Source organism: Microplitis mediator, chromosome 3 (genome assembly GCF_029852145.1).
Source record: "Microplitis mediator isolate UGA2020A chromosome 3, iyMicMedi2.1, whole genome shotgun sequence".
Classification (NCBI taxonomy): domain Eukaryota; kingdom Metazoa; phylum Arthropoda; class Insecta; order Hymenoptera; family Braconidae; genus Microplitis; species Microplitis mediator.
The window spans coordinates 8,420,605-8,442,546 of record NC_079971.1 but is presented as its reverse complement, the minus strand read 5'-3'; the positions used below and the strand labels follow the sequence as shown (position 1 = coordinate 8,442,546).

The 21,942-nt window shown below is 28.7% G+C and overlaps 1 protein-coding gene across 3 annotated transcripts in view; it reads right to left on the bottom strand.

The window, feature by feature from the left end:
- LOC130664529 (protein-tyrosine sulfotransferase) overlaps positions 1-21,942 on the bottom strand; it is a 168,013-nt gene that overhangs the window by 70,855 nt on the left and 75,216 nt on the right. For all 3 annotated transcript variants that reach the window (XM_057464470.1, XM_057464472.1, XM_057464471.1), the window contains one exon: positions 8,904-8,937. The gene's annotated coding sequence lies outside the window, so the exon portion shown is untranslated. The remainder of the gene's footprint in view (positions 1-8,903; positions 8,938-21,942) is intronic.

Below are 21,942 nucleotides of genomic sequence, written 5' to 3'. Positions count from 1 at the left end.
AATAAATACACCAATAAAAAAAGATACATTTTTTATCATAAAGGAATTAATGAAATTAAAATTTAAGAAATTGTCTAGACGACTGAAGTGAAATTTTTTCATTAAAAAAATACTTGATAATTTTTTTTTTTTTTCATGTCATCTGTAGTATCAATTATTATCGAGTAGTGAATGAATATTGTAAAATTAATTGAAGCTTGATGGTTATTCACTAAAACCGACAATTGCAAACGAAACTTCTCACTACTCATTTCGCACCATTTCATACATATATATATAAATATATATATATATATAAATATATACAATGGCTTCAACCAACCGACAATTAATGAATTATTCACAACCGACATTTGCATAGGCGCAAACAAACTTTCGACTGTCCCGATATAGTCTCTCTTGTTACTAATGGTCCATTTCTACGCTTCTATCCCTTCATTAAAAATAAAAAATAAAACAAATTTTAAGCAATTAAGAAGCTATCAACGTACAAAAATATCTTTCTTTTCAATTATTTATTTTTTGTGTTGTTTTATATCCAGAAAGTCATAGTATTTTATTTTTTTATTTTATTTAAGTTCGTTGATTGTAGAATCGAATTTTTTGCAAACACGATGCTTTTACTAAATTCATTGGTAGAGTTTTAGCTTGAATACGTGTGTTACATTTACAAAGCGTGAAAAGGGAGTGACGTTATATAGGATGTGTAAGTGGGCTTCATAACGCAGTGTGATCACGTAAAATGGTGGTAATGACTTGTGAACATTATGTACAAACGTAATTAGATGTTCGAGATGACATTTGAACGTCAATAAGGCAAAAGATTAGATAAAACGGGTTATGTGAAATCTTGATGAATGAAGTTATTATTCTCAATAAAAAATAAATTTAAATCGTAATTTATTATTTTTACAATTATTTCTTATACCATGAGAAGTACTCAAAGTTTGAAATTATAATTGGTTAATAAATTTATACTTCCATCGCTATAATTATTAAACTTATTTAAAAATAACGGAAAAATAATCAATTTTTTTAAAAACTACTCCCCTAGTAGAAATAATCTAGACTTTACTCGATTTTAAACCAGTAACTGGCCAGAGATCCCGGCTAAAAACTAGAAATCCCGCCACCTACAATTAAGGCGTACAAATTGGTCACAATAACATGTTTTTTGTACTAGTGTGTATGTGTGTGGTAGTTTTGTCCTGTTTAACCTATATTAAAAATTGCTATTTTTTTATTTTAATTATTTATGCTATGTATAATATGCTACCCGATAAAAAATTTTTAGATCCAAGCATATATGATTGGATCCAAACAGTCAGATATGCTTGGATCCAAATTTTGGCGCGATCCAAGCGGATCCAAGCAGATCTGACAATATCCAAAGAGATCTCACTATATCTAAATATATCCAAAGAGATATCTCTATATCTAAGTATATACAAACAGATCTTGAAATATCCAAAGAGATCCAAATAGATCTTACTATATTCACGAATATGAAAGTGTATCCAAGCAGATCTGCGTAAATGTCGATCTTTAAAGAAATCTACATAGATTTAAACACGTATATCTAAAGAAGTTTCACTACATTCTAATGAATGCTTGTATAAATATATCATACTTTAGACCTTTCTAAAAACAATATCTACCCACATTTTGGATCTTAACGCTATTATCTCTTAATGCTTTTGATGAACCTATGTATAACATATATCAAAAGTCAATTGATATTTGAGTAAAAAAAAATAGATGAATACTTTAGAAACAATGATCAAACTGATGCATTTTATTTATTCATTACAATATCAAGTATATGATTTAAATAACGTAATTATCAAAATCAGTAAGAAAAAAAAAGTAGAAAATGTTTGATTTTTGTTTGTTTTTTAAATAAAGTAAATAAAGAAATAAAAAAAAATTAAATAAATAAATACACCAATTTCAATATTATTGGATCTGACTAAATATAACCACATACAGACACACATTTTTGGATATAAATTCTTGGATATACGTATATCTGCTTGGATATGAATTATTTTTGCATCTATATACCCACATACATACAGATGGGTCTGAGCAGATATAACTATATGTACTTATATATGCTTGGATATAAGTATATCTGCTTGGATATAAATCTCTATATCTGCTTATATATAGTTGGATCTGAGCAGATATATTTATATATGCTTGGATATGTGTATATCTACTTGGATATCAATCATAATACATCTCTATATCTGCTTATAGATGATTATAATCATCTATAAGCAGATATAATTATATATGCTTATATTATATAGCAAGATCAAATATTTGAATGTATTTGGATAAACACAGATATAACGAGATCCAGACATATCTAGTTGGATCCAAACATTTTTTATCGGTTATATATAAAAATATTATTTTAATTATAGTTAATTTTTAAGTACACTGTAAAAAATCCGGATTGAAATTAAATCCGAATTCACTCCGGATTCACTCCGCCACTCGGAGTTCCGGAGTTTTAAAAAAAATCACTCCACATGCGGAGTGAATTGGGAGTTTTTCTTTAGCGGAGTGATTCGGAGTGATGCGGATTTTATTTCACTCCGAATTCACTCCGGTCCAGAGTTTTAACATTTTAATTAATATATATTAAATTGTTAAACAGCGTGTGTGTGCGAGTGCGAGTGTCTGTGTGTGCGCGTGTCTGTGGATGTGTGTGCGTGCATGAGTGCGCGTGCGAGTGTGCAAATGTGTGCGTGTGTGTGATCGGGTGTGTGCATTTATGCGAATGTGTTTGTGTGTGTTTTCGGGTGTGTGCGTGTGTGTGTGCGTGAGTGCGAATGTGTTCGGGTGTGTGCGAATGTGTGCGTGCTTGTGTGCGTATGTGTGCGAATATGTGCGTGTGTGTGTGTTCAGGTGTGTGAGCGTGTGTGTGCGTACATGTGTTCGGGTGTGTGCGAATGTGTGCGTATGTGTGTTCGGGTGAGCGAATATGTGCGTGTGTGTGTTCGGGTGTGTGTGCGTATCGGTTGATCAGTACTGTAATACGCGAATTGTTATTTCAATTTTATATAGTGGAGCTATATTTTATTAATAATATTTTTAAAACTCAGTGAAATTCACTCCGGAGGGATTAAATTAATAAAAATTTATTCACTCCGTGAAAACTCCCCTGCGGAGTGAATTTCACTCCGAGGGGAGTGAATAATTAAAAATTCATTCACTCCGCATTCACTCCGGATTTGATCGGCATTCACTCCGCGAAATTTTTACAGTGTATGATTTATTAATTACATTTATATTTGAAATACAATGATGTTACCGTCTTTATAGTTTAATATTCATAAATTAAAGTTTGATTATTAAAATCAATGAAAGACTAAATAAATAAATTTTATAGTAATTTTGTTTGACAATCATTATTTTTATTTTAAGTTATTATTTATTTATTTCAATTAATTAATTTTTAATGTCTGTCAATGCGGATCAATATTTATATTTATTGATCTATATATCCATGCTTCAGGTTAGATTGATCTATCTATTGCATATAAATTTTTGGCGTAATTCGGAGAAAAATACATTAATTTGAATTAATTTTTAATTTGTCTGGGTATTTTTTAAAAAATTGTTTTATTTTTCCGAGGAACTGATAATTTTAATAACCTCAAAACCTAAAATTTTAAAGTGACAGTTTTTTGAAAGCCGCCATGTTTCTCTTGGATCTCTAGTAAAACTGGTCAGTTACTTGACAAAAACTCGATTTCATTTCTATTAGGGTCCACTTTGCACGATATGTTTTTTTTTTTTATCTACCAATTCAAAATTTGACACATTTTCATTTAATTCAGGATCAGAAATAATGACTTCTTTTCCTTGTATATTTATTGCATTCAAATTTTAAATGCAAAAAAGTTTATTTTTTATCAATTTTAAAAATGAAATGGTTTATTGTTTTTTTTTTTTTTTTTTTTACGAATACATTTATTAAAACAAAACAATTACGGTCATGCTTGAAAAAAAAAATAGATATTATACTTTTTATTAAAAATAAAATATTTAATACTTTTTAATCGAATTGGATAAAAACAATTAAATTTTTTTATATACGTCAACTAATATAGGTAACAATTAACTTATATTGGTTAAATATTCGATTGACTATAAATTCAACAGGTTGTAGAAAATAAAACTAGTTAAATAAGAATTTTTTTATAAAATATCGACTCTATATTTAAAATTTTAAAAATCTAGTTATGAATGTTAATCTTTTTATTTTGAATTAAAATATTTATTTATGTATCACATAATATGAGAGTTTACGAGTATGCTTAGAGTCTGTTGTTAATTAATTCAGAGATGCTTACAAGTCGAAGCCGAGATAATTACATTATCTGAATTATGCAAAAACTTTTAGTAATCTGTGTACAAATATTTAAACTGCAATTAAATTTCTTATAAGAAAAATTAATTTGGCATTTATTTCCTTTTTTTTTAACTAAATTTTTGGAAAAAATGGAACAATAAAGTAAATGAAATAAAAGATTAAAATTAAAATATATTACAATGAATTTCTTTTGTGTAAAGTAAAATGGAATAATATAAGGAGGGAAGTCAAAATTTAGTGAGTTAAAAATTTTCATTATTCATCCACAGGAAACGACATGGAATGAGGTGTGGCAAAGACATTTTGCTTAAAAGAGAAAACCGAAAAAAGGTGAAAAAATAATAAAGTTAAAGTAGATAGAGAAAGGGGTGAAAAGTAGAGAACGTTAACATAGCAGACCCGTAAAGTTTCGTTAATGGCAAACGTTGTAAACGGTACTGGAGAAATTTTATCCCGCTATTTTATACCCGCGTTTTCGATCTATAATAAAGGTCCAGTAGACCGGATAATAAGAATATATTTAAACCATTTTGAAATTATAGTTTGTGCTTTTAGTTTTCATGAAAAGTGAAGAAAGCAATTTTATATTATATATGGTCATGACCTGAACTATTTAAATCTGTTGTGACAGTGATTGAATGGCTTTGTTCGCTATTTATAGATAAACTTTTTTTTTTATTAGTACCAACCGCAATTGATAACATATGATAATAACTAGATGAAAGCCAATTTTTCAGTAGTAACCCTTATAGAAAGAAACAATAGGCCCAAGCTTGGCCGAGGCTTGGCGCAAAACTTATTAACTCTGGGGAGAGCTTGAAATCCAAACTTGGCCCAAGTCTGTCTAAGCATCGGAATGATAACACCGAGCCAAGCTTGAGTGACAGTGTTGTGCCAAGACTGCATCTAAGTATTGGCCCAATATCGAGAGCCAGTATTGTGCCAAGACTGTTGCTAAATAAGCACCTATGCTTATTAAAAATAAATTTAAAAAAAAAAAAAAAATATTAGTAGACATGTGCGTGATGGTGTTTGAATTTTAAACACTGCTTTTTTATTGTTAAATAATTAAACGCGCATACTAGTGGTACAATCGCAGGAATATGCGCGAGCTTGATGTATATATATACCAAATACCGCAGTGGCAAATTGGGAATCAAACAAAATGAAACTAAAATTTTCATTCATGTTTTAATTGAAATTAAGTATAATTAATACTATTAAGACAATAAACCAGCATATTATTAAACTAAATTAGAAAAAAATCCTTTGTATTGATTTACCTTTGATTTTTGCTATAACTGTAGTTTTTAAGTGCCAAATTTTTTTTAAAGATAACTACCAATTTAGAAAAAATCAATTTATTATTACAATTGGTATTACACTATTTTCCCTTACACTTATCTATCATTGAGTGATCATCATCAATTTTCCTCACGCATCAAACGATTATACTTCATTGAATTATTTAACAAAATAAGTAAATATTATTTTTTAGAAATTTTGAACGTAAAAATGAAATATATGAAATAATAAAATAGAGACTTTAAATATAAAAATCATTTTCTTTGCTTAGTGACAATTATTATTTACTCATATTAATAATTATTCAAATTATTTTCCTTCTACTTTTTTTGACCACTGAATTATTAATAATGAAAAATGTAAAAAAAAAAAATCCATTATTTAAATAGCAACACGACTTATTAATTTCAGGATTAAAATAAAAGGGAAAGTAAAATGAAAAAAAAAAAGGGGGAATAAAATTATAATTGCTAGTGTCTATTCGAGGGAAAAATAATGAAGCTCTTTATTATATGATGCAAAATTAATTTGGCGCTCCAATGCTTTCTCGATGGATATTATAAGTATAAAAATAATATTTTCTGATAAAAATTTTCACAATTATTATATTTTTTTTTTCTAACTAAAAGTAATTATTTTTTCCGTTAAAATATTTTGGCATAAAATTAGTCTATGAAAATTAAATCGAATTTTTTCGTCAGAAAACATGAATGAAAATTATGAACATATTTTTGAGTTAGAAAACGAATATATAATTTGAAGCATATGCTCCAAAAAATAACGTATTCAATTACGTATGTTTTTTATAATTATTTCTTTCATCTTTGAAACGATGTTACGGAAAATTAAAAAGAATATTTCATTCGTGAAAAATTGAATTTATCAAACTCTTTCATTTTATTCAGCAGAATTAAATTATTTCTTTTATGTATGTTATAATTCATGCTAAAAAATATGCATACGATAAAAAAATTTAAAAACGTTTTAATATTTGCTTCAATACAGGAAGTGAAAATAAAAGTAATCATTTATAAATGATAAATTGAAAAAAAAAAAAAACTGTAGTTGAATAATGCAACGGATGAAATAACGTGAATAGAAAATAAACGAACAAAAAATTGCTTCATCACTTTAAACTCAAACCAAAAAATTTCAAGTGTGAACAAAACAAAATATATTCATCGTTATTGGTTAATATACGCAAAGAATTTTGTATTGAAAATTAGCTAAAAATTTTAGGTAACTGTGAGATAACTCAATATTCTTGAGAATTATACGATTCGTTTAAGTAATTTTTAATAAAATTTTATTGAAATATATTAGTAAAGATAACTATTTCTACGATACCACATAGTAATATTTATGATTTATCAAAGAATCTATAACTTTATTTCACGCCTCGAACGCGATAGCGGGAGAGGTTGTGCTCTATTTTAGCATTTACAATAAAAAATAACTGAAAAAACTAGGTATAATAGAAAGTTTATTAAGTTAAATTTAAAGATTCCAACTTATTTTGAAACTGTACAACACGGAGAGAAATTTATAGTAACCGTTTCTAGCACGTTTGTGAAATATCACTACATACCGCTAAAGAAATAATCACTTCCCAGAGAGGAAAGTACGACGGGCCCAGGCTTGGCGCAGGCTTGGCCCAAGCTTGTAAGCCAGCCTTGGTAGGACTCTGGAATGATAACATTGGGCCAGACCTGGTTGCTAGACCTGGCCTATGCTTGGTTGCCAGTCCTGGCCCTGACTTTTTTGCCAGACCTTGTCCATGTCTCGAGGAAACGAATACATTTAATTTAAAAAAAAATTTTTATTATTAACCTCGTAAAATTTATGATCATAAACGTTTAAACTATCTAAAGGAGGTAAATGATGTGAAAAAAACTCGGTGAAAATTCTGCTGGGCTCCGGGCGCGAACTGCCGTCCTTCTGATTCCTGGGTCCAAACGATAGCTACTGGACGAACCTACTAATGTTGAACTGATACATTTATATGATCTACTTATTAAACCATAGGTATAGCCAAACTTGGGTAATTCTACCTTAGCCCAAGTCTGGGTTGCCATTGGACGGCCAAGGCAGGGGCCTTATTTTTATTTTATAAAAAATAATCACCCGGAAAAAATCCAAGTCGTTACTCAGATCGAAAAACTTGATAGTGATTCTCAGTAAGTAAATTTTAAATTTTAATCTTTGATTCTTATTATAATAATCTAGTTATGACTCAATAAAATTAAAATAAACATTTCCATCAGTATTTTTCACAGATCGAATTAATTACTCCACAATTTGGTAATTATTTGGAGGTGGGGTCAACCGGTGTTTCAAAAAACAAAAATCCAAAAATAGGCAAATGGCCAAGAGACCTGTTTCATTCACTGGCATTTGTCAGCGGATTGAAGATACATTTGCTTTATTAGGTGTTATTCAAGCCTTAATAAGCCATAAGTGTATACCAAAGATATCAATTATGCTTATTTTCGAAATTATCTTTGAGATTTTTCAGTTCCGTGCTACTTAAGGTATATGCTTAAAGTATAGGCCTATTTGCCATAATTTCTGTAGTTTCGTCTTAAGTACGTTAACGGACTCGTCAGTAAGGCTATGTTAACGTACTCTTGCCTTAGACTACATCTCTTACGCGCCAGCGTAAAACAGTGTTCTGGGCTTCAGCCAGACACTATACTAGCAATTGGAGGCGGATACCGTCCAAACTACTTGCAACAAAATGTTAGGTGAGCTGTTGTACACCGTTAAAGTATCGAAATAACAGAAATATGACAATTTGTCACTATTACAAGAGTTCAAAAAATCTTTGTAGCTCTTAGTTAGACCTTTCTATCGCCACCTTCCTTCTTACGGTATTATATAAAATTACTTACGTTTATTAGAAAAATTAATTTTGGAAAATTTGTATGATTTTATGTTATTTTTATCAATTTTACACACTTTAGCTACAAGGTCCGGATAGATATCTAGTGTTAGAGACATAAACACATACAGATGAAATATCTGTGAAGGCAAACTATTCGTAACGTGATTGGTCGAAAGCGAAAAATGTACGCTAGTGTTCTATACTATTCTTAAGCTACTGTTACTATAGTTATTTTTATATAAAATTTTAATGTAGGAAATACGGTTGAGCTCTCTCAGTGTAAGCATAAGCTTATAATTAAAAATAATAAAGATAAAAACTTACCATGGGAGTTTTCCTAGTTTAAGTTCCAGCCAATCTGCAAAAGAAAAAAAAAATTATTTATATTTCTTGCACACATCAATCACAAACGTGCTGTTGTGTGTTCCTGAAGATCGAAATTATTTTTTCGTCTAAGATTCACTCACGTTAAGTCATCTCTACACTTTTGTAATCATACAAAAATGGGTTAAATTGTATACTAAAAGTCGAAATATAATTTATTAAAGTATAATTTCGATCCGGTATTAAGTCAATTCATTATTTCATTGATTGAAAATAAATTATTTTAATCCAACAAACCAGTGCTGTCAATTGTCTTGTACGAATCTTCTTTTAGCTTGAAAATACCTCCGAGTACTTTTGTATTTTCAAGCTCTTCGAGGTTGGAAGAAGTTACATTGATAAAAGTATTTATTTGATATTAATAAATGTATTTATTTGAAACAATTTTTCAGCATTATTTGGCTGAAATAAGTATTTGTTTGCCTCAAATATAGATTTATTAATAGTTAATAAATCTCATATTTGAGTGAACGTCGCTGCGATATTTGACTACAGTGCCACTTTATGTTTATAACCTCGAATGGAATGAATGTGATCGTTAGTAGAGATTTATTACAATATTTACTTTTTTATATATTTCGTATAATAATTTTTATCCTCAATTCAAATTAGGGGGTCACCCCGGTCACCCAAATTTTGAAAAGTCTATCATATAATAGATTTTGAATTTAATTTAATTTTATACTCTCATTGAATTAGAGGTAATTAATGAGCCCTAACGTTAAAAATTAACTACTTATTAATAATAATTAATAAATAAAAAATTGATCGACTTTTGATCTGAAAATCAAGGACATTATCATAAGGTTTTTTATATATTTTACAAGAAGAAAAGAGCTTATAATTGATATGTATATAATCTACAGACATTTCTTAATCCATTTTAATTTTTATAAAAATATAATTTTCAATCCTTCTTTTTTCAATTCAGTCTATTGTCTCGAAAATTATTTGGGGTCGTACCGATCGAAGTTATGGGGTCACAACGGTCAATTCATTCACTTTTTTTTTTACTGACAATTCGTGTGTTTGTTTCATAAAAATATTAACCAATATCTTATTTAATAAGCAATTAATTAATTAAGGTAAGCTTTTTTAAAATTTAACCTAAAAATTTTTTGGTTCATCAGGGGAATTTTCTTCTACAACATCGTAACATTTTTGTTACAATATTAATGAACAAATAAATAAATTATAGATGCCTCGTAAGCGAGTACGGAAAACCGAAAAAAAAGTTAAATGTTGTTAATTATTAATTTTACATTTTTTTCTTTACTTCTTAAGTTTCAGTTGACCAAATAAAATTTTAATTTGATGAAATTTCAGCAAAAATTTGGAAAATCCAAAAGTGCACGACTCGTAATGCTCATATATTATGAAATAATAAATAACAATAAAAAAAATGGCGGGAAGTGCGAATAAATTTAAAATATATACAATTCTCTTTCATTAAAACTTGTCTTGTTTTTTATTATGTTATTATTTTTTTATAATTATAAAAGAACTTATTCAAAATATCTCGATTAATAACAAAAAAAAAAATAAACGTAAATAAAAACAAAAATAAAAAAAAATTGAATTGAAAAAAAATTCAGGCCTACCAATTAGCAAAAAAAAACAGCTGTTCTAGGACGGTAATGCACAAGCGCCCCTAGCGGAATAAATGTCCGTATAATGTATAGATATATATCACCATCCATGTTAGTTTTACATAGATATATAGATATATAGTTATACAGCCTTTTTTATTCTTTTATTAATTGTAATTAAACGACACTGAGTTACCTAGCCATTTGCAATAGGAGACCTACAATTATTTCAAAGAATTTTTTTAAAAAAAATTTGATTCAATTACTGCATTTTTTCGCAAGTTATCGTGTATACGGGTTTCATACTTAACGGACAGGAAATTTTTTAAAACTATTTTTGATGTTTTTTCCGTTTTTGTTCAACTAAATAAATTTTTGAAAAGTATGGAATTAATCTCCATTAAATTTTCTTCAAAATAGTATGCAAACCATCTTAATTCCGTAAACTAACAAGGGTATAATAATTGATTAGTTACCGAAGTGAGGCGAAAAAAAATTTTTCGATCGTAAAGCACGAACGAGTCGTGCAATACGGCTTTAGATTCTTCATTTTTGATTTGAAATTAACAGTGACCGGGATGACCCGACGCGTCGTCATCAAATATTTCTATTTACTTTTATACTTTCATTTTTAAGTATGTGTCTTTGGTTCTCTGGATTCCGTAGAATAAGATAACGTCCGTTTTATGATCTTATAAGGATAATTCGAAAAATTTTGAAGGTTAATTTCTTAGGTGAGTGGGGCGACCCCACGCTCCCCTATTATGTGTGTTATTTTCTTTAAAAAAAAAAATTGAAGTCCTATAAATTATTTGTCATAACCTTGTTTAATTAAATTCATGTGTCATTTCTTTCTATTCAAATAAGCCATTTGTTAACTATTAATAAATATTTATTAGGTTAAGCTTTCAAATAAATAATTTATTAACTATTGATAAGTCTTATTTGGCTGAAATAAATACTTCTTTAGTGTAGGATTCGTATTAATCTCCAAGAATTCCGGAAATTTTGAATGATCAATATAATCGTTTTTTAACGTTTTGCTCACGATTATGCTCAATTAATAGAAATGATCAAGATGAAGAGTAACATGAGCTTTAAATCAAACCAAAGTGTAAATATATGAAACATTCGAAAAAATTTCAGAAAATAGTTTCTATGTTCATTCATGTGGAATTTCGCTAGATATTTGTTTTCCTCATTGATCTTTAGTATTCTTTTTATTTCATATCTCGTTTGTACATATAACTCTGCACAGTTAAAAAAAGAACAAATATCCATGTTTGTTAACGTATACTTATATAGGGCAAGTCTACTCTATTCACATAAAATTATGCACAACAACTTCTTACTATTTTAGAAACGAAAAATATCTATGGGTCATTTCATGTCAAATCAACCAATAGTTGGAATCGACCCCTTTCAATTTGGACGAAATTTAGTCAAAACTTCTCTTTTATCATAAAACAAAGGTTTGCCAGAGGAAAAAAATTTTAAAAATTTTTTTCGAAAGTTATTTAAAACTCTAAACTTAAATATTTTTCTGATTTTTCATATTCATTTTTAAAACATCTCGATAACTATTATAGATCCAGAAATGGTCTTTTGTTTGTTTCAAAGGGGACACTTGGGGCTATTGAAAACAAATATTTCGAAAAAAAATTTTGAAAAACGAAAAAGTTTTAGAATTTAGAATTTCGAAAACCGCCAAAATCGTATGGTGACACGAAATTTTGAGCTCAAATTTTTTACTAGAGTACCTTTAAATAATCTTAAGATACATTATTTTTTGCAAACCCTTCTATGAAAGTTCAATTTTTAAGAAGTAGCAAATCAAAATTTCATTTTAAATCAAATTTTTCGAGGATATTAAGTTGTCTATCGCTTACAAGTACGCCCCTGATTAAAAGAAACGATTTGCAATATTAAATGCCCATAAGACGGGTAATTCAAAAGTATTCAAAGTATTTAAAAGCATTAAAAAGTATTAAAATTTTTTTTTTCTAATCGTTTTAAATCGATTCTTTTAATAAGAGATATCACATGAGCGATAAAAAGTAATGCGTCGTCGCAACGTGTAGTGAGGTTTCACTCACTTTAGGGTAATTTGGTAGCCGCATTCCGGAGTCAAAACAATGTTGAAATTGTTTTTTTTCTTTGACTTTAATCATTCAATAAAGTCCATAATAATTTACGATAATTATAGTAACTATATTTTATAAGCTATAATTAATAAGTAGAAAAAAATAATAATAATTTTTTTTCAAATTACATAAATTATTTTGACTGCAGCTAGACAGTACCAACAGTTGTTATTTGATGAAAGTTGGTACTTCTGTTTACACTAGTTTCTTTGACAGTTTAATGTGTGTCACGTGTATGTGTAGTAAATATAACCGTATAATCCCGGTAAATTTTTGACAGCTCATGATAATACGATAAATGTAACAGACACACACAATTTAAAAAAAAAATTATTTATAAATTATTTGAACCGTACGTTTTAGAGCTTATGAGCTCATTAACAACTTTGTAGAGCATAAAATTTCCCACAAAAAAATTCATGACTCAAATACTTTTCACAATGTCAAATAAATTTATAGGATTTTTTATACAAAAAGTAAAATTCCTATGCTATTAGCATGGGAAAATTCGAAGAGCGAGCGTCACCTTTTAAAATTAAAATAAAAAATCGCCTTTTTGACAAGATTTATTTTTCGATATGGAGAAACTTTTTTTACAGCAGTCGAAAGAAAAAAAAAATATCGATTTTTTTTGGAGCACCCTAATATACATGTATATATCCATGGACACTGCGATCAAAGTTGTTATATTGATTTTACTACTTATTTTTAATATATCTATAGTTTTGAGATTATATGCTCTTGTGATAATATTAGAGTTTGAATTGAGAACGGTCAATAATGACTTCAGAGAAAAGTAATTATGTGTTTCAAATGTGTTTGTTTATGACCCCCATAATCAAATGCTAGTGAGGAACACATGTGTGCAAAGGGAACAAATGGTGCACTATTTGCTTTTTGAAAAATATTAACTACCCGTCGGTTAATGGCCATTTAGGATTTTCTTAACTATAATAAGTCGCGATATTCAGACATGCGTTGAATGAAGTATTTTTTTATTTTTATTAAGTTCAATAATATGCCGTATTATTATCTTAATAGAATAAATCTTAATTTCATTTTGTTTGATTTTAACTTTGCCACTGCGGTATTTGGTACATATACATCAGGCTGGCACATATTCCTGCGGTTGTACCACCAGTGCGCGAGTTTGATTATTTAACTTAATAAAAAAGCAGAGTTTAAAATTCAAATACTCCATTAGATTAAATTTAAAGTTAAAGTTAAATCTTTGATTGATTGCAATAAATTAATTAAGAGTGAAAACTGTTTTAATAAGCCTGTTATTTTTTCTTGTTGATTTGAAATTTATTTAGCTAATAATTAATACATATAGAAGAAATATGTTATCTTTAATTCAATAAAATGTATAGATGGATCTATTTTCATACAATATTTTTCAAAAATAATTACTGATTTTTTGCTTTTTTTTGGTTTCTAAATACACTGAGAGAACTTTTTTAATGAACATTGCTCTGTAATTTCGAATATTCCTATATTTGACGTGTTAAAATGATAAATTATTAAATAAATCGAACCCGATAAGTTAAACAAAATTTAAATAGCTGTCGACAGTGTAGTTAATGGAAAAATAAAACTCAAATTTTTTCTTCTTGACAATAAACTTTTATTACAAACGGATACATATACAGAGTAAGTGTAAAAATAAAATATGAGATAAAAAAAAAATATCTAGTGGGAAAATCATGTAATAAAATAAAATTACCAAGGTAAGTGGCAATGTTACGACTGAATGATCCAAGTGCAAACTTGGATTCAACTTTTTTGTTTCTTTCCCTTTATTCTCACATTCTATTGCCTTAAAAAATAAATAATAATAAAAAAAGTTAATTGTTATAATAAAATACAATTTCAGAAGTAAACACAAAAACAATGCTTATTTTATAAACAATGACTCAAATAATAAAATAATGGCAGTTTGTTAAATCTTTCTTTTTTTTTTTTAAACTTAATGGCTGATCAAATAGAAATTTTACTACTGAGTCGTGTATTCATTCGTTTATTTATTTTTTTTTTAGATTATTAAAATTTTTTTATTTTTTTTCCTTGTTTAGTTATTTAAATTTTTTTCTCACCCTTATGACTATACCTCTATAGTGAATATGCAAAAAATGTGTGCACTTGCAACATTCTCAGCTTTTATTCAGTGAATAAGCACACGAAGTTCAAGCGCTCTCTAGATCTCGATGAATATGAAGAGTTGAAAGAGCAAACAGAAAGTCACGAGATTCTTGATGTGTTGAGAGGAAACCTTGGTAACTCTTACATAATTTATGTTCGCACAAGTTACATATGTATGCATAATTTATTTGTATCCTAACGGAAGGGAAAAAAAAACATAATAAAATTTTTCATACTTGGAAAAGAAAATTTAAACTTTACCTTTTTTTCATAACTTTTAAAGAAATTATTTTTTATAGCAAAATTTTATTATTTTAATTTTATATACAAATATATTTAATCATTGAAATAAAATCAGGTAAAATGAAGTAAAATAATTGTTTTTAAATGTAAACTTCCCGCGAAAAACTCAAATTTTTTATAAATAAAGCAAATACGGTAAAAGACTTAGTACCCGATCAGGAAACTTTTCGCTCTCCATAATTATAAAATAAACCTCAGATTAGTTTAAATTAATCAAACGTTATTTTTGAGTGCCAATTGGCACCCCAATATTTTCGCCTACACTATGACCTATACATAACCCTATTAATACCCAGGGGCGAGCGCTTACTAGCAGTTCCACCCTGTCTAGTATAGACCCTGTCTATATTTTCCTACCATTCACCTGCTATTATAAATATAATTATATGGAGGATTAAGGCAGTTATGGCATCGAGATACATTTTAAATCGCGAAAAACAATTAAAATTAATAACTAATAAAATAATCGACGATCTGACGCACCTGGGATCTATCGATACCCTAACGACGTCAACCTGGTAGATTAAAAATTATTCTGTTCCATACGTGGCAATGGCGAAATGTAACACTTGGATTTAAAAAATTTCGTGAAAAATCAGCAATTAAATTAAAACAATTTTTTTTTTTCAAATTTACTCTGTACTTAATTTAAAAATCTAAGAAAATTAAAATTATTTTTATTCATACAAATTACGCCGAGAATATCTCATAAATTGACTTTTTATCACATTTTTTTTTTATACATTTATTTTCTTTTACAATTTGTAACAAAGAAAGAAATATCCCGTGAAACAAAAAAAAAAAACAATATAGAATGCGTTTGCCATTTTCCGGCGCGTATCTGTTCGATCGTGTCGCTGTGAAAACGATACAGATTTGCATCTTTATCGAACACACATTATTGGATTGCGAAAATAATATCAGAGAAAGAGAAAGAGAGTGAATAAGAAGAAAAATAATGTTGGATGTTCTTGAAATCAGGATTATTTATAATTATGATATCCACCATTGCAAATGAAAAATAAATTTATATTGATATTTTGTTATTTATTTTTCATTGAAAAATAATTTGTTTTTTAATTTCAATATTTGTTAAATTCTTTCAATTGTTTTTTCTTCTATTTGTAGAGACTTCATCAATTTATATTTACTTTGTGAGTATTAAAGGAAAATATTGATTTCATTGTTCAAAATAAAATGTAAAATAAATATGTAATTATAGGAAAAATAATTTTTTGTATATAAATACGAAAGTTTGTATTAATATTTGTAAGATAAATCCCAGCTATACAATTTTTCATTCAGAACGGATGCACCTGGGAGTGATAACTAATGTGAAGGGTGTACAGGGTGAATGAACGAAATCGTAGACGAAGCCGCAAATATTTCCCGTGGGATGCGTGACTCGTTAGAAATTCAACTCGTGGGAAATATGCAATTGAATAGTTAATGCTGGACACGTGGAAATGTGCGAATGAGGATGCTTGTTATTGAAAAGTTATAAATAGAATGGGCTTCACTATAATTTACTTAATAAGCTAAATATCATCACTTTATTTAATCTGTCCTTTATTATCAATTATAGTTTTATGAAAAGAAAATTTAGTTTTTCTCTTGGAAAATAGGGTACCCAAAAATTTTTATCGACATGTTTTTTAAACTAGCTTTGAAATGAATTTTTTTTTAGTTTTTCTAACTGGCCTTGTAATCAACAAAAACATTCATCAAATTTATTAAAATCGATTTAAAAAGAAAATTTTCTTAATTTATTTGATTCATTCGAAATAAAACCACTATTTAGTACAAAATGATGAATACACTGTAAAAAAAAATCTGTCTATCGGTTGACCCTGCGGGCCAGCCTCAAAACTTCCCGCTGTTTTCGAGCTCCTTGAGCTCGAAAACATTGTTGTGGATACATTTTCGAGCTTTTCGAGCTCGAAAATACTTTTGTGTGCCATTATTTTCGAAAAAAAACGATTTTAGCATTTCTTTCTCCCGCGATGTCTCGGGAAAAAATTGACCGATTTTGATGGTTGAGGCGGCAATCGACGCGTTTTATTAAGTTATAGAGCTGATTAGATTTTAAAGTTGATCGTATTAGTCGTTTCTGAGAAATCAATAAAAAACTAAAAAAAAAAATCTTTTTTTTCGTAATTCGCCAATATTTTCGAATCTACTCGATCAAATGATCTGAAATTTTCAGAAAAGTTGATGGCCAACAAGCTCTTTCGATTGCCGCCTTAACAATCCAAATCGTTTCTTTAGTTAAAAAGTTATAGACCGGTCACACACACACACACACACACACACACACACACACACACACACACACACACACACACACACACATTCGCATAAATGCACACACCCGATCACACACACACACACACACACACACACACACACACACACACACACACACACACACACACACACACACACACACACACACACACACACACACACATACATACACTCGGACATTATTCTGAAAATAGGCAGAATCACAGTAAAAAATATTGTGTATTTGTGTCGAAAACGGTTTGTGTTAAACTAACACAAAGTTTGTGTCACTTTTTGTAACATAAAAAATGTGTTATACACTCTTTATTAACACATTTTGTGTGTTACTGTGGAATTCTTTGCGCCCTCTTGTGGCGATATTTCAACATAATCTTGGTGTTAAAAAGGGGTTACACAAAGTTTGTGTCAAAATTTCAACACAAATTTCGTGTCAACCGTTTTTAACACACAAACTGTGTTGATTTTACACAATATTTTTTACTGTGATAGCTTCCTAGGACCTCAAAACGTCGACATCTGATGAAATTTCGATTTTTGCAAGTCGGGGTGAAAACAATAACTTCCCAATCTATCGAAAATCGTCGATTTTTTTAGCGGGAAGTTAAAAAAAAGATGCAAGTCCTCGCTATCCCGATGTTAACGTTATCGGTGTTAGAGATATCGTCGATGTAAAAATGATAAAAAAAAATTTGTTATTTTTCCATTTTTTGCGAATATTTTGTAAACTAGTAAATCGATTCGTTTTAAAATCTAATCAGCTCTGAAGCTCCATGAGCTGCATCGAATGCTGCCTCAACCATCCAATCTGGATTAATCGTACTAAAGATTTCCTTGTCAAAAAAATTTCAAAAAAGTTTTTTTTTCTACTAAACTCAAAAATTGCAAAGCTGATTGATTCTAAACACTTTTAACATTAGAGGCTCAAAAATTGCGTCCAATGCCACCTCAAACCTCAAAAATTGTTGATAAGTTCGATAGATATCGTCGACGAAAAATTTCAAAAATAACAATTTACTTACTTTTTTTCGGATAATTCAGAATGTAATTCATCATATGTTCCAAAACTTATACCAGCCCTTTCTTTTATAGTCTCTGACGATCGCTACATAATTTATTGCAATCGCTTCAGTGGTTTAAATAAAGTATCATCAACAAAAATTTTGAAAAATCAATATTTTTTCAGATGTTTCATATATTAACGCTTCGGTTTGATTTAAAGTTCATGTAACTTTTTATCTTAATCATTGTTATTAATTTCTGTCCAAAAACATTGAATATATTAAGCATAATGCTGAGCGAAACGTTAAAAAACGATCGTCATTGATTATTTTCAATTTCTGGAATTTTAGGAGATCTATACGAAATTCAACTTTTTGCGAGCTCGAACATGTTTTGACAATAATGTTTTTGATCTCCATTAGCTCGAAAACAGCGGGAAATTTTGGTTTCCAGATTTTTTCACAGTGTACGTCGTAAATTTTTAAATATTTTTTTCCCAAAATCTTATTTATCACAATCATCATTCCCTTACAAATTGATTAGTATATGCAATGCAACACAATTGATCAATTTTCTACGCAATAGCTCTCCAATTCTTTTTTGTAAAATATTTAATTATCTTGCAGCCAATTATTGGCGCTTGCTATTGCCTTATATAAAATTTATAAATAAATTATCTTTAAAAAAATTTTTTGAATATTATCATTTACAAGTATATTAATTATTAGTAAAACAGAACATCAAAAGTGTCATGTTTGCAGAAGCATATTTGTCCATAAAACTTTTGATTTCCTAAAATAACTTACACTCCAGACTAGAGTGAAATTAATATGAACGTCGTGACACATTAGAAAGGTACGATAATGAGCTAGACTTTAACGTAATACTCTAGTGTAAGTTGCTTTGAAGTTGTAGTTATATGCATACGAACGGGCACGAAGTCTACACATTTATTGACATTTTCTTGTTAATTAACACACTAATTGCTTGAGAGAATGACATTCACACTATTAACGCGATGATATGAATATTTGAAACAATACTTCATTAATGCGATTACACTTTAACTACGATTTTAGACGGCTTATTTGATTCTACTATTACATTTTCATTGCCTATTATCAATTTCATATTTATTTATAAGTTTTACATAAAATTAATTTTCCAAAGCTAAAAATCTCAAATTTTATGAATAAATTTATGATAAGTTAGTCAACGTCTAATGGTTTTGGAATTTTTTTTAAAACAATAAATTATAAAAAAAAAAAATATTTAAAAAATTGCACCTATGGCTTTTTTAATTTTCTGAAAGCGCATTTTTTTAGGAATTGATTTGTTGAAAAAAAAATCTGGGCATCGGTTGGCCCTGCGGGCCAGTCCCCAAAATGTCCCGTTGCTTTCGAGCTCAAGGTGCTCGAAAACGTTAGTGGGAATACACTTTCGAGCTATTCAAGCTCGAAAATACTCTTGCATGTGATACTTTTTGATGAGCTTTTCAAACAAGTTACGTTTTATGTTTAAGCTGGAAAATTTATGAATTGGAAATCATTAATAAACAAGCGTTTTTTCAATTTTTATTCCCAATTGTGTTCAATAAAATAAATGTATTCAGGCATAAATCAATGTAAGTGATCAAACTAAGCTTTAAATGAGTTTTGACTCAGATCGAAGCGTTAATATATTAAAAAAATCGGTCTATCAGTTGACTTCGAGCTCGAAAATACTTTTGTATGCCGTAATAATTTTGTATACTGTTGTATGCGTGAATAATTCTGTTTCAGGCAATTATTTATTTTAATATTATAAATTCAATTAATTAATGAAAAATTTTTATTAAAATTGATAAAATTATTAAAATATACTGTAGTAATATTTAAAAAAAAACTTTTAATTTCACAAAAATTATTAATTTCCTAATTATTTAAAATTGGAATTTTAAATAACTCCTGACGACGCGCGCAACTTCTCCCCACTATGGATATGCGCAGACTACGTCAGTACATAAAGCAGTTGTTAGGCTAGTATTTTTTTGTGTTGATAAAATTAAATAATTATTTTCATAATTGTAACGTGTTGAGTAGGAAGGGCTTTCGACACTCGTGTGTTGGCAACACTCGCCTAACGGCTCGTGAATCAATCACACTCGTTGTCGAAAGCACCTTTCACTCAATGCGTTAATATAATGTTTCCAGATCTTCGAAATTAGAGCTTTGACAAGTATAAAAAAGTTTGGAAAATCCAAAAGTTCACGCCTCATAACGCTTATTCAAAAATATGAAATAATTTATTATTTAAGTATTCTACCGAAAGAATTAGAATTAAATGAAATAAATAATAAAAAAATAATGCTATTGGTTTTTTTATTTTTTTATTATAAGTTTTTGATACTTGAATTTTAGTGTTTAATCTTTAGCGGTATTGGCGTCCAATGAAAAACATACAGCGCATGCGTGTACACATTTATCAGCCTGGCTAACAGCGCCCAAACGCGGCCAAAGGCTGCACATCATGTAACCTTAGAAATATATCTATATATTGACAAGTATTTTTCAATATTTTTCATTAATTATAATTAAACGACACCGAATTAAACCGTCATTTCAAATAGCAAATAACCCGGTGTAATTCTGAAGCTAATAAAAAAGGAATGGTCTTGAAACGTTAAGTTTTTCGGGTGTAATCGTGGCACATCCACACGTACAGACATCCGGACGGCCACGAACAATTTTTTTAAATCAGATTTTTTTTAATAATAAACAAAATATATGTGTTTTAAACACATCGAATGTGATAGTAAGAGCATTTCTCTTGATAATAGTATACTTGTATGACCTTCCAAATACAAAATAAATAAAATAGAGGCAATTTAACTCTGGAAAATTACTTGACTTTAACATGTTGAGAGTAATGCACTACCTCAAAAGCTTCGCGTCATGACGCGTGCAAAAATGAAGGATAAGGTGATTAATTTTTAATGAAAATTAATAAAGCTCGAGTATTTAAGTATTTATTTTCAAATTTTTTAAAATAATTATGAATTTTATGAAAGTATAGTTGTTTCGTATTAAAAAAATATTTATAAGAAAATATGAATTCTTGATTTAAATAAATTCTTCTATCAGTATACTGAATATCTCTATTTAAATCCGATTGTCGTTATATATTATATCCTATATAGAGTACGTATATCGGGCGACAATATAGACCAGTGGTAATTAAATTCAGCAAACCCACGATTCAGCTAAGCCGTTTCAATAGTACTACAAATACATTAGCATCAATTTGTTCGTTCGTTCATTCGTTCTGTGATGTCTATCCGAGGGAAAACCATCAAGGGTATCTACTACGTTCACTAAAGTGAACGCATTCCTTTGTGAAATTTCACTCAGTCTGGTGTAGATTTTCAGATTAATCGGTGAAAGAAAATTCATACAACAAAATTTATACTTATCATGACAATTGATTATCATTTCTTTTTCACTATTGAATAAATTT